The following is a 12,863-nucleotide window of genomic DNA, read 5'->3' as shown; positions in this document are numbered from 1 at the left end:
AGGAATTACGTGGGCTGGGCCTCTAGTCCATTTATAAAATATATACATAGAAATCTTGCTCCTGGGTAAATAAAATGAATCATGCTTACCAACATGGATAGTGGAAAAAATGTATGCACTAGGTATCTTCTACAGCTATTCACTGAGACTTTCAGATTCCAAGTAAAAGGCAAACCAGAGAGTGATGGAATATGCTTAGTTCATCACAGTCGGGCTCCTCAGTGGGACTGAAATGAATACTGAGTGGAGTTATCCTGGAACTAAGTTAAACATAGTTCAAGAGAATTTTTACAAGTCTGAAAAAATTTTCCCTGTTCTTTTCTTTTCTACCTAAAAGCCTTATTTAGTTCTATTTAAATTTTTATTAATTATACTCTTCTTATTAAATTTTATTATTCTTTGCTCAGAAACCTTGAATAACTCACCAATATCTAAAAGATAAAGTTTTTATCTTATCATGACCCTCAAGGTCATTCCTAAGCAGATCCCATACCCTTTTTTGCATTTGTCCTCTCTGTTGCAGCATACGTTATTCTCCAGCTATGCCGTTCACATGGGGCCATGCTTTAGACTGAATGCTTGTGTCCTCCCAAAATTCTTACGTTGAAACCTAATCCCCAATATGATGGTATTTGGAAGTGAGGCATTTGGAAGATGACTGGGTAATGAGGGTGGAACCCTCTTGAATTATATTAGTGGCCTGATAAAGAGGGCTCCCTTAGCCCATCTGCCATGTGTGGACAGCAAGAAGACAGCTCCCTATGAACCAGGAAGCAGGCTCACACCAGACACTGAGTGTGCCAGCACCTTGAACATGGACTTCACAGCCTCCATACTATGAGGAATAAATTTTGGTTGTTTATAAGCCACCCAGTCTATTATATTATTTTTGTTATAGCAACCTGAACAGACTGAAACAGGCTACATTCCACTGCTGAAGAATGGAGTTATAAATGTGGAAATGGGGGAAAACTAAACTGAACCCTAAGGTGTTGTTTGGAATTAAACACATTGGTATGAACTCATAGATTTCAATATGTATAGATGGGAAAGTACATAGCGGGATCTGTTTCCTGTCCACAGAGAGGACCTAGATGCAACAAAAGCAATAAAACCTTAGTGATCAATGGGAACACCTATTCAAGGAAACATCATGAACTTTTACTTCTTAATGATAATTTATGCCTAACCCTACAGTCCTACATTAAAATACCTTTATCATGCTCTGCCTATCAAAGTTCCACTGAATTAAAGATACAAAGTGTAAAGCACCAAATATATGTCATCAATTATTATTTGTTCCTGCCTCTCCAAAGTCTAGCTCAAATGGCATCTTTCTTGTGAAATCTCCTCTGGAATATGCAAGCTGAATTAATATCTCCTGCTTCTGTACTAGGACATAGAAGATTTCCCATGCCTTCAGGTAACATCAGTTCATCCTTCTCTGTATTAGAGATTGTTATTTACGGGTCCATCTTCTCACTACATTGTGAATTTTTGTGGGCAGGATCTGACTTTGGTTTTCTTTGTCCCCCTAGCCCAGCCGTGGGCAAACTACGGCCCGCGGGCCGGATCCGGCCCGTTCGGCTGTTCTATCCGGCCCGTGGAGCTGAAAGAGCAGAGGGTTCTCTTGCTCTCCCCTCCGCTCCTTTACTCTGAATTTATATTAGTTCACACAAACACTCCATCCATGCTTTTGTTCCAGCCCTCCGGTCCAGTTTAAGAACCCATTGTGGCCCTCGAGTCAAAAAGTTTGCCCACCCCTGCCTAGCACAGGGCCTGGCAAATATTAGGTGCTAAGTAATGGCATTTTTCATTAGATGGAGTTTTTCTCCATGGAACAGACTGAAGCTAACTGGCCTGACTACAGAGCCAATCCCTGAGGTTGACCTCATTAGCATTGGGTTCTGCCCAAGGAAGCCAACCACTCATTCACTGGGAATGCAGGACAAAACCACCAGAGCCCTTTGTTCCTGCCCTTTTCTGTAGAAGACTATTTCACTTTGCTGAAAAGGAGGCAGTCTTCAGTGACTCACCTGCTTAACAGGTCTTACTCAGAAATGTTTGCCTTGATACTTTGTTTTTGTTGCAAAATAAGCGCTGCTCTACTTTTCAGCTGGAGGTGGTGGATACATGAAATGAATGTCTGCATTTTTATGACAGCTTCCTTGGAGTCTGGTTCAGCAGGGCAACCTCCCTGGAGGAATGATGAAATGACCACATTCTGGCTCAGCAGGAAGGCTGCTGAAATCCAAAGTGTTGTTCTGAGGAACAGGAAGAAAGCTGTTGTGAGACAGAGATGAAAATCCACCCTCTTGGCTCATGGGGTTCTCCTCACTAACCATGCAGACAAGGATGAGCTTCAGAGAGGGGCTTTGCACCCTGGACTCTTGAAGATAAGAGGAAATGGCGAATCTTCCCAAAGACTCTGACCTTGACAAAGGCTTGTATTAGTTTTCTATTGTTGCCACAACACATTTAGTAGCTTAAAACCACACCATGCATTATCACACAATTCTATAACTCAGAGGTCTGGGTACAATAGGGCTTGGCTGGGTCCTCTCTTTAGAATCTCACAGGGTGAGATCAAGCTATCAGCAGGGTTGTGTTTCTTGCTGGGGACTCTGGAAAGGATCTGCTTCCAAGCTTACTCAGAGTGTTGGCCAAATTTAGTTCCTTGTGGTTGTAGAAGTGAAGTCCCTGTGTCCTTGCTGGCTGCCACCTGGGGACCTTAGCTCCTAGATGACTCTCTTGAGTCCTTGCACTTGGCCACTACATCTCAGAGCCAGCAAAGGCACATTGAAACCCTGTCACAACTAGAAGCAACCTGACTTCCCCTTCTGCTGTCTCTCTGACTCCATTCAGAGAACGTTCTCTGCTTTTTAGGGCTCAGATGATTAGATTGGCTTGCCTGGATAATCTATCTTAAGGTCAAGAGCCTAAATTATACTGCCAAATCACCTTTTGCCATGTAAGTTATGCCCAGGTTCCAGGTATTTGGGTGTGGATATCTTTGGGGAACCATATTGGATCTATTTATGACAGAGCCCTGCATTTACATCACAGGAGTAGGACCCCACCTGGCATGAATACATTTGGGCTTTTTCTTGGTAGAGTACAGCTGGCCCTTGATTTGCAATGTGTGTGTGTGTGTGTGTGTGTGTGTGTGTGTGTGTGTGTGTGTGTAGGCGGGGGGGGGGGGGGGGTTGAATCTCCAAATATAGAAAATCTAGGCTTTCGAGCATGTTTCTGATACCCATTACTACACATCCTTAGGCTTTGGGAATTCTACCCATAATTCATTCCCAACAATTGGGAACTGTTGGGAAGCACAGAAAGATCTAGAAAAGCCAAATTCTGGAGTCCAAGAGGTCCCTCAGGGCAAGGGGAAAGCTCAGTATTAGAACATACACACAGCAAGACCAAGGGTCAGTTATTTAAATTAGGTCCAAAATAGGCTGAGAAGGAAATGCAAGGTAAAATTCCTATTTGGTGATGGCTTAGCTGAAGCCTAGGATCTGAGCCAATTGCTGTAAACAGCTAATGGACCCATGATTACCATCAGAACTAGGGAAACTTAGTAGCAGGTATCTGATATAGCCCTGGGAAACTGAGATCCAAAGAAAGAAAATCTATTCTCTGGAAGAACTGTGGTAGTAGCTAGGAATCCTATATAATAAAAGGCTAATATGCAAATCGACCAAACTGCCTAACAACTGGTCACAACACAGGAACTGCCCCTGATGATCAGTGCGCTCCCACAGGGGGACCACCACTCAGCCAGAAGCCAGGCTCATGGAACAGCAGTGGCGGGAGAGGCAGCACTAAGGATGTCTGACTGATGGCTTGGGCCTGCTCCCTGTGGACCTACACCAGCAGTTGGACATCCCCCGAGAGCTCCTGGACTGCGAGAGGGTGCAGGCTGGGCTGAGGGACCCCCCAAGTGCATGAATTTTGTGCACCGGGCCTCTAGTAATATAATAAGAAATAAATGCAGAAAGTGGGTTTCTATGATCAAAGCAATGGGATCAGCTGAATAAGAATAGATAAACCCCATCACACCCCTACTTTGAGACTAAATCAGATCTAAGGAGGTCTGGGGCAAGGTCAAAATTTTAGGAGAAAGAAACGGGGAACCACCTACAATTGTGGCAGGTCCTGTTCCTGGCACTGAAGATATAAGTATACACAAGTCACATTCCTTCCCTCAAGGATCATCAGAGGCAATAATTCTATTATATGAGAAAAGCCAAGAGAAGTAAACAGCAAGCAAAGCTGTGGCAGCACATAGGATGAACAAGACAGCCTTCTGAAAGGAGTGGTTCCATGTAGAAACCTAATGGTCCAGAAGGAGTTAGGAAGTCCCCAGCAAAGATGGGGGCAAGACTCAGAATAGGGAGATATAATGACCTTTTAAGATGTTAGCAAGTTGTTTTAACAAGGCCAGAGTATATATCATATGAAGTCTACTTTACTTTCACTAAAACCTCACTGCACAATGTTTCCTTTTCACTCCTAGCATTTGAACATTGTTTTATGGTTGTATTATTTCCATGCAAATGTCTGAAATTGGCCTCTCTAGTTTGGCTAAAAATGTATCTCTGCCCCTTCTCTCCACCATGGGATAATGTCAGGATTCAAGACTAAACCTATGAACCCAACATTGTCTTTCATCACTAAAAGAGTTGGGGCCAAAACTAGTCCTTCAGACTGCTCTTCTATTTTCTGAGGTTCAGCTCATCTCTTGGCCTCCTGAGGCCACAGGTGCAATCATTACTAGTACTGTTCTTGAGTTCACGGTAACCTGTTTAGAAATGATCTGGCACAGCCCCTGCTTCTCAGAAATGACTTCTGGCCAGAAAGACGTGTGTGTCTTTTTCTCCTCTGAACATGCTTTAGCAGTCTACTTCCCACCAACTTGTCCAGCAATGGTCCCTGCTCAACCTGAATTGTCAGGACAACCATTCATTTCAACAAACGTGGTCCAAAGCATAAAGTTATGCATTGCATTGCACAAGTCAGGGATGCTAATTTACTGAAACTTTATTGAACCAGAATCTATACTAACAAAAGCCTAGGTGGCCCTCACCCCCTTGCACCCTCACACAACACCCTCATGTCATCACAAGATGGCTACCCCATGTCATCACAAATGGCCACCCTCACATCGTCACAAGATGGCCACCACAAGATGGCTGCCCCATGTCATCACAAGATGGCCACCACAAGATGGTCACCACAAGATGGCTGCCACAAGATGGCCAGCAGGGGAGGGCAGTTGTGGGCAATTAAGCCAGCAGGGGAGGGGAGTTGGGGTGATCAGGTCAGCAGGGGAGCAGTTAGGCATCAATCAGGCTGGCAGGGGAGTGGTTAGGGGGCAATCAGGCTGGCAGGCAGAAGCAGATAGGGGCAATCAGGCAGGCAGGCAGGCAGGCAGGCGAGCGGTTAGGAGCCAGAGGTCCTGGATTATGAGAGGACAGTCGGACATCCCCCAAGGGGTACCAGATTGGAGAGGGTGAAGACCAGGCTGAGTGACAACCCCACAGTGTGCACAAATTTTGGCCATCACAAGATGGCCACCACAAGATGGCCACTACAAAGGGAGGGCAGTTGTGGGCAATCAGGCCAGCAGGGGAGGGCAGTTGGGTGCAATCAGGTCAACAGGGGAGCAGTTAGGCATCAATCAGGCTGGCAGGGGAGCAGTTAGGGAACAATCAGGCTGCCAAGCAGAAGCGGTTAGGGGCAATCAGGCAGGCAGGCAGGCCTTCTCTATGTCCACTTTCGAAAAGTGTCTATTTAGGTCCTTTGCTGATTTTTTGATTGGATTGTTTATCTTCCTTTTGTTAAGATGTATGAATTCCCTATATATTTTGGAGATTAGGCCCTTATCAGGGTATAACAATGGCAAATATGTTCTCCCATGCAGTGGGCTTTATTGTTGTTTGTTGATGGTTTCTTTTGCTGTGCAAAAGCTTTTTATTTTGATGTAGTCCCATTTTATTTTCTCTTTAGTTTCCATTGCCCTAGGAGCTGTATCAGTAAAAATATTGCTATGACATCTGTCTCATATTTTGTTGCCTATGGATTCTTCTAAGATTTTTATGGTTTCCTATCTTATGTTTAAGTCCTTTATCCATTTTGAGTTTATTTGTGTGTATGGTGTAAGTTGGTGGTCTAGTTTCATTTTTTTGCATGTATTTGTCCAATGTCCTCCCCACCCTAGTGTCTGTGTCCACTGGTTATGCTTACATGAATGTATACAAGTCCTTTTACAACACCATTTATTGAAGAAACTGTCTTGACTCCATTGTATGCTCTTACCTTCTTTGTCAAATATTAATTGAGCATAATGGCTTGGGTCAATTTCTGGGTTCTCTGTTCTGTTCCATTGATCTACTGTATATGTCTGTTCTTGTGCCAGTACCAGGCAGTTTTGAGGACAGCAGCTTTGTAATATAGCTTTATATCTGGTATTGTGATCCCTCCAACTTTGTTTCTCTTTCTCAATATTGCTGTGGCTATTCAGGGTCTTTATTTATCCCATACTAGAGGCCCAGTGCATGAATTCATGTATGGGTAGGGTCCAGCCAGCTTACCCCAATTGGGGCCATCAGGGCCAGGCCAGCAGGGGGGAGGGTACGTGGGAGGTTGGCCAGCTGGCCCCGCCCCTGATCATGGTGGGGGGGTCAATCAAGGGCCAGGGTGAGGGGCTGCGAGCAGTTGGTTGGCCAGCCCCACCCCCAATCGGGGTGGAGGGGCCCAATTGGAGGGGAAGGGCCACAGACAATTGGCCAGCTGGCCCTGCCCCTGATTGGAGTAAGGGGGGCAGATGAGGGCCTGGGCTGGCTGGGGGGAGCAGCCGCGGGAGGTTGGGGGGACCTGATCAGGACCCTGATCGGCCAGTTGACCACTGCAGTGTACACCATAGCGAATGGTCATTCTGGTCATTCCAGTCATTCCAGTCATTCCATCATTCTGGTTGCTTGGCTTTTATATATATAGATAGATGAATTTTTGGAGAGTTTGTTCTAGGTCTTTGAAATATGCCATTGGTATTTTAATGGGGAGTGAATTAAATCTATGGATTGCTTTGGGTAGCATGGACATTTTAATGATGTTGATTCTACCAATCCATGAACATGGTATATTCTTCCATTTGTTTATGTCTTCCTCTATCTCTTTTTCAATGTCCTGTTGTTTTCTGAGTACAGGATTTTTACCTCCTTAGTTAAGTTTATTCCTAGGTATCTTAATGTTTTTGTTGCAATGGTAAATGGGATTATTTTTTATTTCTCTTTCTGTGAGTTCATTATTGGTGTATAAAAAAAGCCATGATTTCTGGGTGCTAATTTTGTATCCTGCTACACTGCCAAATTCATTTATTAAGTCTAATAATTTTTTGATGGAGTCTTTAGGATTTTCTAAGTGCAATATCATGTCATCTGTGAATAATGACAGTTTTACTTCTTCTTTTCCAATTTGATGCCTTTTATTTCTTCTTCTTGTCTGATTGCTGTGGCTAGCACTTCCAGTACTATGTTGAACAGGAGTGGTGAAAGTGGGCATCCCTGTCTTAGGGAAAATGGTTACAGTTTTTGCCCATTGTGTACGATGTTGGCTATAGGTTTGTTATATAAGGCTTTTATTATGTTGAGGTATGATCCCTCTATTCTAACTTTACTGAGAGTTTTTATCAAGAAAGGATGTTGAATTTTGTCATATGTATTTTCTGCATCAATTGATATAATTATGTGATTTTTGTCTCTCATATGTTTATGTGATGCATCACGTTTATTGATTTGCAGATATTGTACCAGCCTTGCATCCCTGGAATAAATCCCACTTGGTCATGGTGTATGGTCTTTCTGATGTACTGCTGGATCCTATTTGCTAGAATTTTGTTGAGTATTTTAGAATCTATGTTCATGAGGGATGTTGGCCTGTAATTCTCTTTCTTTGTAGTGTCTTTGTCTGGTTTGGGGATTAGGGTAATGCTGGTTTCATAGAAAGAGCTTGGAAGTATGCTTTCCTCTTGAATTTTTGGAATAGTCTGAGAAGGGTAGGTTTTAGTTCTTCTTTGAATGTTTGGTATAACTCCCCTGTGAAGCCATCTGGCCCCAGGCTTTTGTTTGCTGGAAGCTTTTTGATGACTGCTTCAATTTCCTCCTTAGTTATCGGCCTATTGAGATTTTTTTATTCTTCTTGATTAAGTTTTGGAAGGTGGTATTTCTCTAGGAATATGTCCATTTCCTCTAGGTTGTTTAGTTTGTTGGAATAGAGTTGTTCATAGTATTTTTCTTACAATCTTTTATATTTCTGTGGGGTCTGTTGTTATTTCTCCTCTTTCATTTCTGATTTTGTTTATTTGGGTCCTCTCTCTTTGCTTCTTGGTGAGCCTGGCTAGAGGTTCATCAATGTTGTTTATCCTTTCAAAGAACCAGCTCTTGGTTTCATTGATCTTTTGTATTTTTGTATCTTTTGGTCTCTATGTCATTCATATCTGCTCGGATCTTTATTATTTCCTTCCTTCTGCTCACTCTGGGCTTTTCTTGTTGCTCTCTTTCTATTTCTTTAAGTTGTATAGTTAGGTAATTTATTACCACTTTTTCTTGTTTTTTTGAGGTAGGCCTGTAATACTATGAACTTCCCTCTTGGAACTGCTCTCACTGTGTCCTATGGGTTTTGTATAGTTATGTTTTCATTGTCATTCATTTCCAGGATGTTTTTAATTTCTTCTTTGATCTCTTTGGTAACCCAATCATTGTTTAATAGCATGCTATTCAGCCTCCAAGTGTTTGAATTTTTTAATTGTTTTTATTGTAGTTGATTTCTAGTATGCCATCTAGGTCTGAGAAGATGCTTGATATGAGTTCAATCTTCTTGAATATGGAGAGATTTTGCCTGTGACCCAATATGTGGTCTATCTTTGAACATGTCCCATGTGCACTTGAGAAGAATGTATATTCTGTAGCTTTGTGATGAAATGTTCTAAAGATGTCAATTAAGTCCATCTGATCTGGTGAGTCATTTAGGATTGCTGTTTCTTTGCTGATTTTTAGTCTAGAGGATTGATCCACTGAAGTCAATGGGTTATTAAAATCCTCTACTCTAATTATATTGCTGTTTATCTCTCCCTTGATATCTTCCAGAAGTTTTTTTTTATGTATTTGAGTATTCTTACTTTGGGTGCATATATGTCACCAAGTTATATCCTCTTGTTGTATCAATCCTTTTAGTATTATGAGCCTTTCTTATCTCTTGTTATGGCTTTCACTTTGAGGTCTATTTTGTCAGATATAAGTATTGCTACCCCAGCTTTTTTTCTTTTTTCATTTCCATTTGCCTGAAAGATATTTTTCCATCGCTTCATTTTCAGTCTCTGTGAGTTCCTTGTTCTAAGATGGGTCTCTTGTAGACAGCATGTATATGGGTCATGTTTTCTTATTCATTTATCCACTCTATGTCTTTTGATTGGAGTATTTAGTCCATTTACATTTAAGGTTATTATTGACTAGAGGCCCGATGCACAAAATTCATGCCTGGGAGGGTTGGGGGGGAGAGGGGGCTGTGTCCCTCAGCCCAGCCTGCACCCTCTCCAATTTGGGACCCCTCAAGGGATGTCCGACTGCCCGTTTAGGCCCAATCCTATTGGGGTTGGGCCTAAACGGGCAGTCGGACATCCCTCTCACAATCCAGGACTGCTGACTCCCAACCGCTCACCTGCCTGCCTGCCTGATTGTCCCTAACTGCTTCTGTCTGCCAGTCTGATCACCCCCTAACCACTCCCCTGCCAGCCTGGTCACCACTAACTGCCCTCTTCTGCCAGCCTGGTAGTCCCTAACTGTCCTCCCATGCAGGCCTGGTCCCCCCAACTGCCCTCCCCTGCAGGCCTGGTTGCCTTCAACTGCCCTTCTCTGCCGGCCTAATCACCCACAACTGCCCTCCCCTGCTAGCCATCTTGTGGCGGCCATCTTGTGTCCACATGGGGGAGTCCATCTTTGACCACATGGGGGCGGCCATCTTGTGTGTTGGAATGATGGTCAGTTTGCATATTACCTCTTTATTATATAGGATAGGTACTTGTTTGTAGCCATTTTTATTCTTTATGCCTGTGTTCCTTCTTCCCTTTCTATATTTTTCTTTTTACAACAGTCCCTTTACCATTTCTTGCATTGCTGGCTTGGCATTGATAAACTCACTTAGCCTTTTTTGTCTGTGAAGCTCCTGATTTCCCCTTCAATTTTGAATGATATCCTTGTTGGATAGAGTATTCTTGGGTTCAGTCCCTTGCTTTGCATCACTTTGTATTCTTCATTCCACTCCCTTCTGGCCTGATGTGTTTCTGTCCAGAAATCATTTGGCAATCTAATGAGAGATCCTTTGTAGATAACTCTGTCTCTCTCTTGCAGACTTGAAGATTCTCTCTTTGTCATTAACATTTGCCATTGTAATGACGATGTATCTTGGTGCAGGTCTTTTTGGGTTCATCTTGTTTGGAATTCTCTGTGCTCGTGTGATTTTTTTCTTCCTCACATCAGGGAAGTTTTCTGTCATTATTTCTTCAAATAGGTTTTCTAAACCTTGCTCCTCTTCTTGTCATTATGGTACCCCTATTATATGTATGTTGCTTCATTTCATGTTGTCCCAAAGCTCCCTTAGGCTCTCCACATGCTTTCTAACTTTTTTTTTTTCCAATTGCTGTTTAGATTGGGTATGTTTTTCTACCCTATCTTCTAACTCACTAATTCGGTCCTCTGCTTCTTCTAGTCTACTGTTGAAACCTTCCATTCTGTTTTTTATTGTAGCTATATCATTTTTATTTCTTCTTGATTCTTACATAAGTTGTTGATTTTCTCCTCCATCTGGTTTATGAACTGTATGACCCTTACTCTGAATTCTTGTTCTGACATATTGCATGCCTCCATTTCATTTTGTTTCTTTTCTGGAGATTCCTCCATTTCTTTCCTCGGGGGGTCGTTTCCTTGTCTCCCCATTTTTTTTGCTGTCTCTTTCTGGTCCTGGTCACCCTGATTGGGGTTTGAGAGGTTGAAGACCCTTTTAGTGATCCAGAAATTGTTAGCCCAGAAACTGGGTCTGTCTTGAGTCTCACGCCTTTATTGTCTCTGCTCTGAATTGTATCTCCTTATCCCACAGATCTGGTCCCTCAGTTGTCTGCTTTAGATGCTCGTTGTGATGGGAGCACATGCACAGTTCCTCTGGTGTGCAACTCCCTGTGAGGACCCAGAGCCCTCTGGCATGCAATTCGCTGTGCAGCCCCAGCACCCATTGAAAGGTGGCATCCCTGCCCCTCTGGCACTGCACTTGCGGCATGGTCCTGTGGCCCCTGACTGGGCACACTGGCTTGCTTTGGGTCAACCCAGCAGCACTCTCCTTTGGCCTGGAGTGAGGCATGTGCTGGGTTGCTCTGGATGGGCCCTACAGGACTGTCCCAGGGGCCAGGGAGAAGCAGGTGTGGGTTGCTTTGGGTCATATAGTCAGAGCTCCCTTGTGGCCTGAGTGGGGCATGTGCTGGGTTATTCCAGGTTGCCCTGGCAGCAAGACCCTGGGCTCAGGGTAGAGTGGGCATAGGTTGCTCTGGGTCTCACAGTCCCCACTTTCTTGTAGGCTGGAGTGAGATGTGTACTGGGTTGCTCCACTTTGTCCCTCCTCAGTGTGGAGTGGGGGCTGGTTGCCCTCGGTTGCTCAGTCTACACTCCCCTGTCACCTGGGGTGAGGTGTGCATTGGGTTGTTTTGGATGGCCCAGGCAGGACTGTCCCAGGGGCCGGGGTGGTGCAGGCACAGGTTGCTCTGGGTTGCACAGTCAGAGATCCCCTGTGGCCCAGACTGGGGCATGCTCTGTGTTGCTCCAGGTCATCCCAGCAGCAGGTCCCGGGGCTCAGGGTGGATTGGGTTCCAGGCAGCTCTAGGTCAGGCTAGCAGCACAATTCTGGAGTCCAGGGCACAGGTGGGGCACAGGGTTCCCCCTGGCTTGCACTCACTGTGGGATCTTGGAGCCAGATCCTAGGATGGTAGGTCCTAGTGGGCTGGTGAGGAGACCTGGTGCAGGAGCTCACTCTGGCAGCACATGCTCCCTGCAGACATCTGGGAGCCTGCTGGGAGGTACTGCGCCACTCACTGCTGGGAAATGGTGGTGGTTCCACGTGGGTTATGGCTGGCAATAGGCAACCTCTAGGCATCCTCTGCCCTGCCTTATTGAAAATTATCTCCTCAGTTGTGTCTAATTTGTTAATTCAGGGTGGATGTTCTCCAATTTAGTTGCTTTTCTGGCCTGGCCCTAGGAGGAGGTGCAAGACACTACTGCCTATTTGGCCTCCATTTTCAATTCTCGGCAGTTTCTAATGTTACTAAAGAAGACCAACAGGATTTGCCCTCAGGGCCTGAGGTGCTGTCTCTGGCTGGCTGGCCCAACTAACATACATAGGTCACCAGGAATCTTCTCTGGTCCCTGAAACCAACTTCTATGAGAGCCTCAGGGATAACTTCATAGGAACTCTCCTTTCCCTTCAAGAGGCAGTCTCTCTCTCTCTCTCTCTCTCCTCTCTCTCTCTCTCTCTCTTTCTCTCTCTCTCTCTCTCTCTCTCTCTCTCTCTCTCTCTCTCTCTCTCACATCTTAAAGGACCAGTGCTTTTGGGAATATGAAAGGTGGAACAAGTTTTCTAGGTCCCTCTTGTACTTTGTTGAAGCTGTGTTTCTTTAAACTGAGAGCGTTGTTCATAAAAGTCAATCTAAAGGATGCTGGTTGTTTGCTTTTTTTGTTTCTAACGGTTCAAAGTTCTAATTAAATTGGGAAGAAATTCTATGGTTTTTGGTAATAAAATATATAAGGTATAGAAATATCTTT

Source organism: Plecotus auritus (genome assembly GCF_963455305.1).
Source record: "Plecotus auritus genome assembly, chromosome: 2".
Taxonomy (NCBI): Eukaryota; Metazoa; Chordata; class Mammalia; order Chiroptera; family Vespertilionidae; genus Plecotus; species Plecotus auritus.
The sequence above is the reverse complement of the archived record's forward strand: the minus strand, read 5'-3'. Positions refer to the sequence as shown.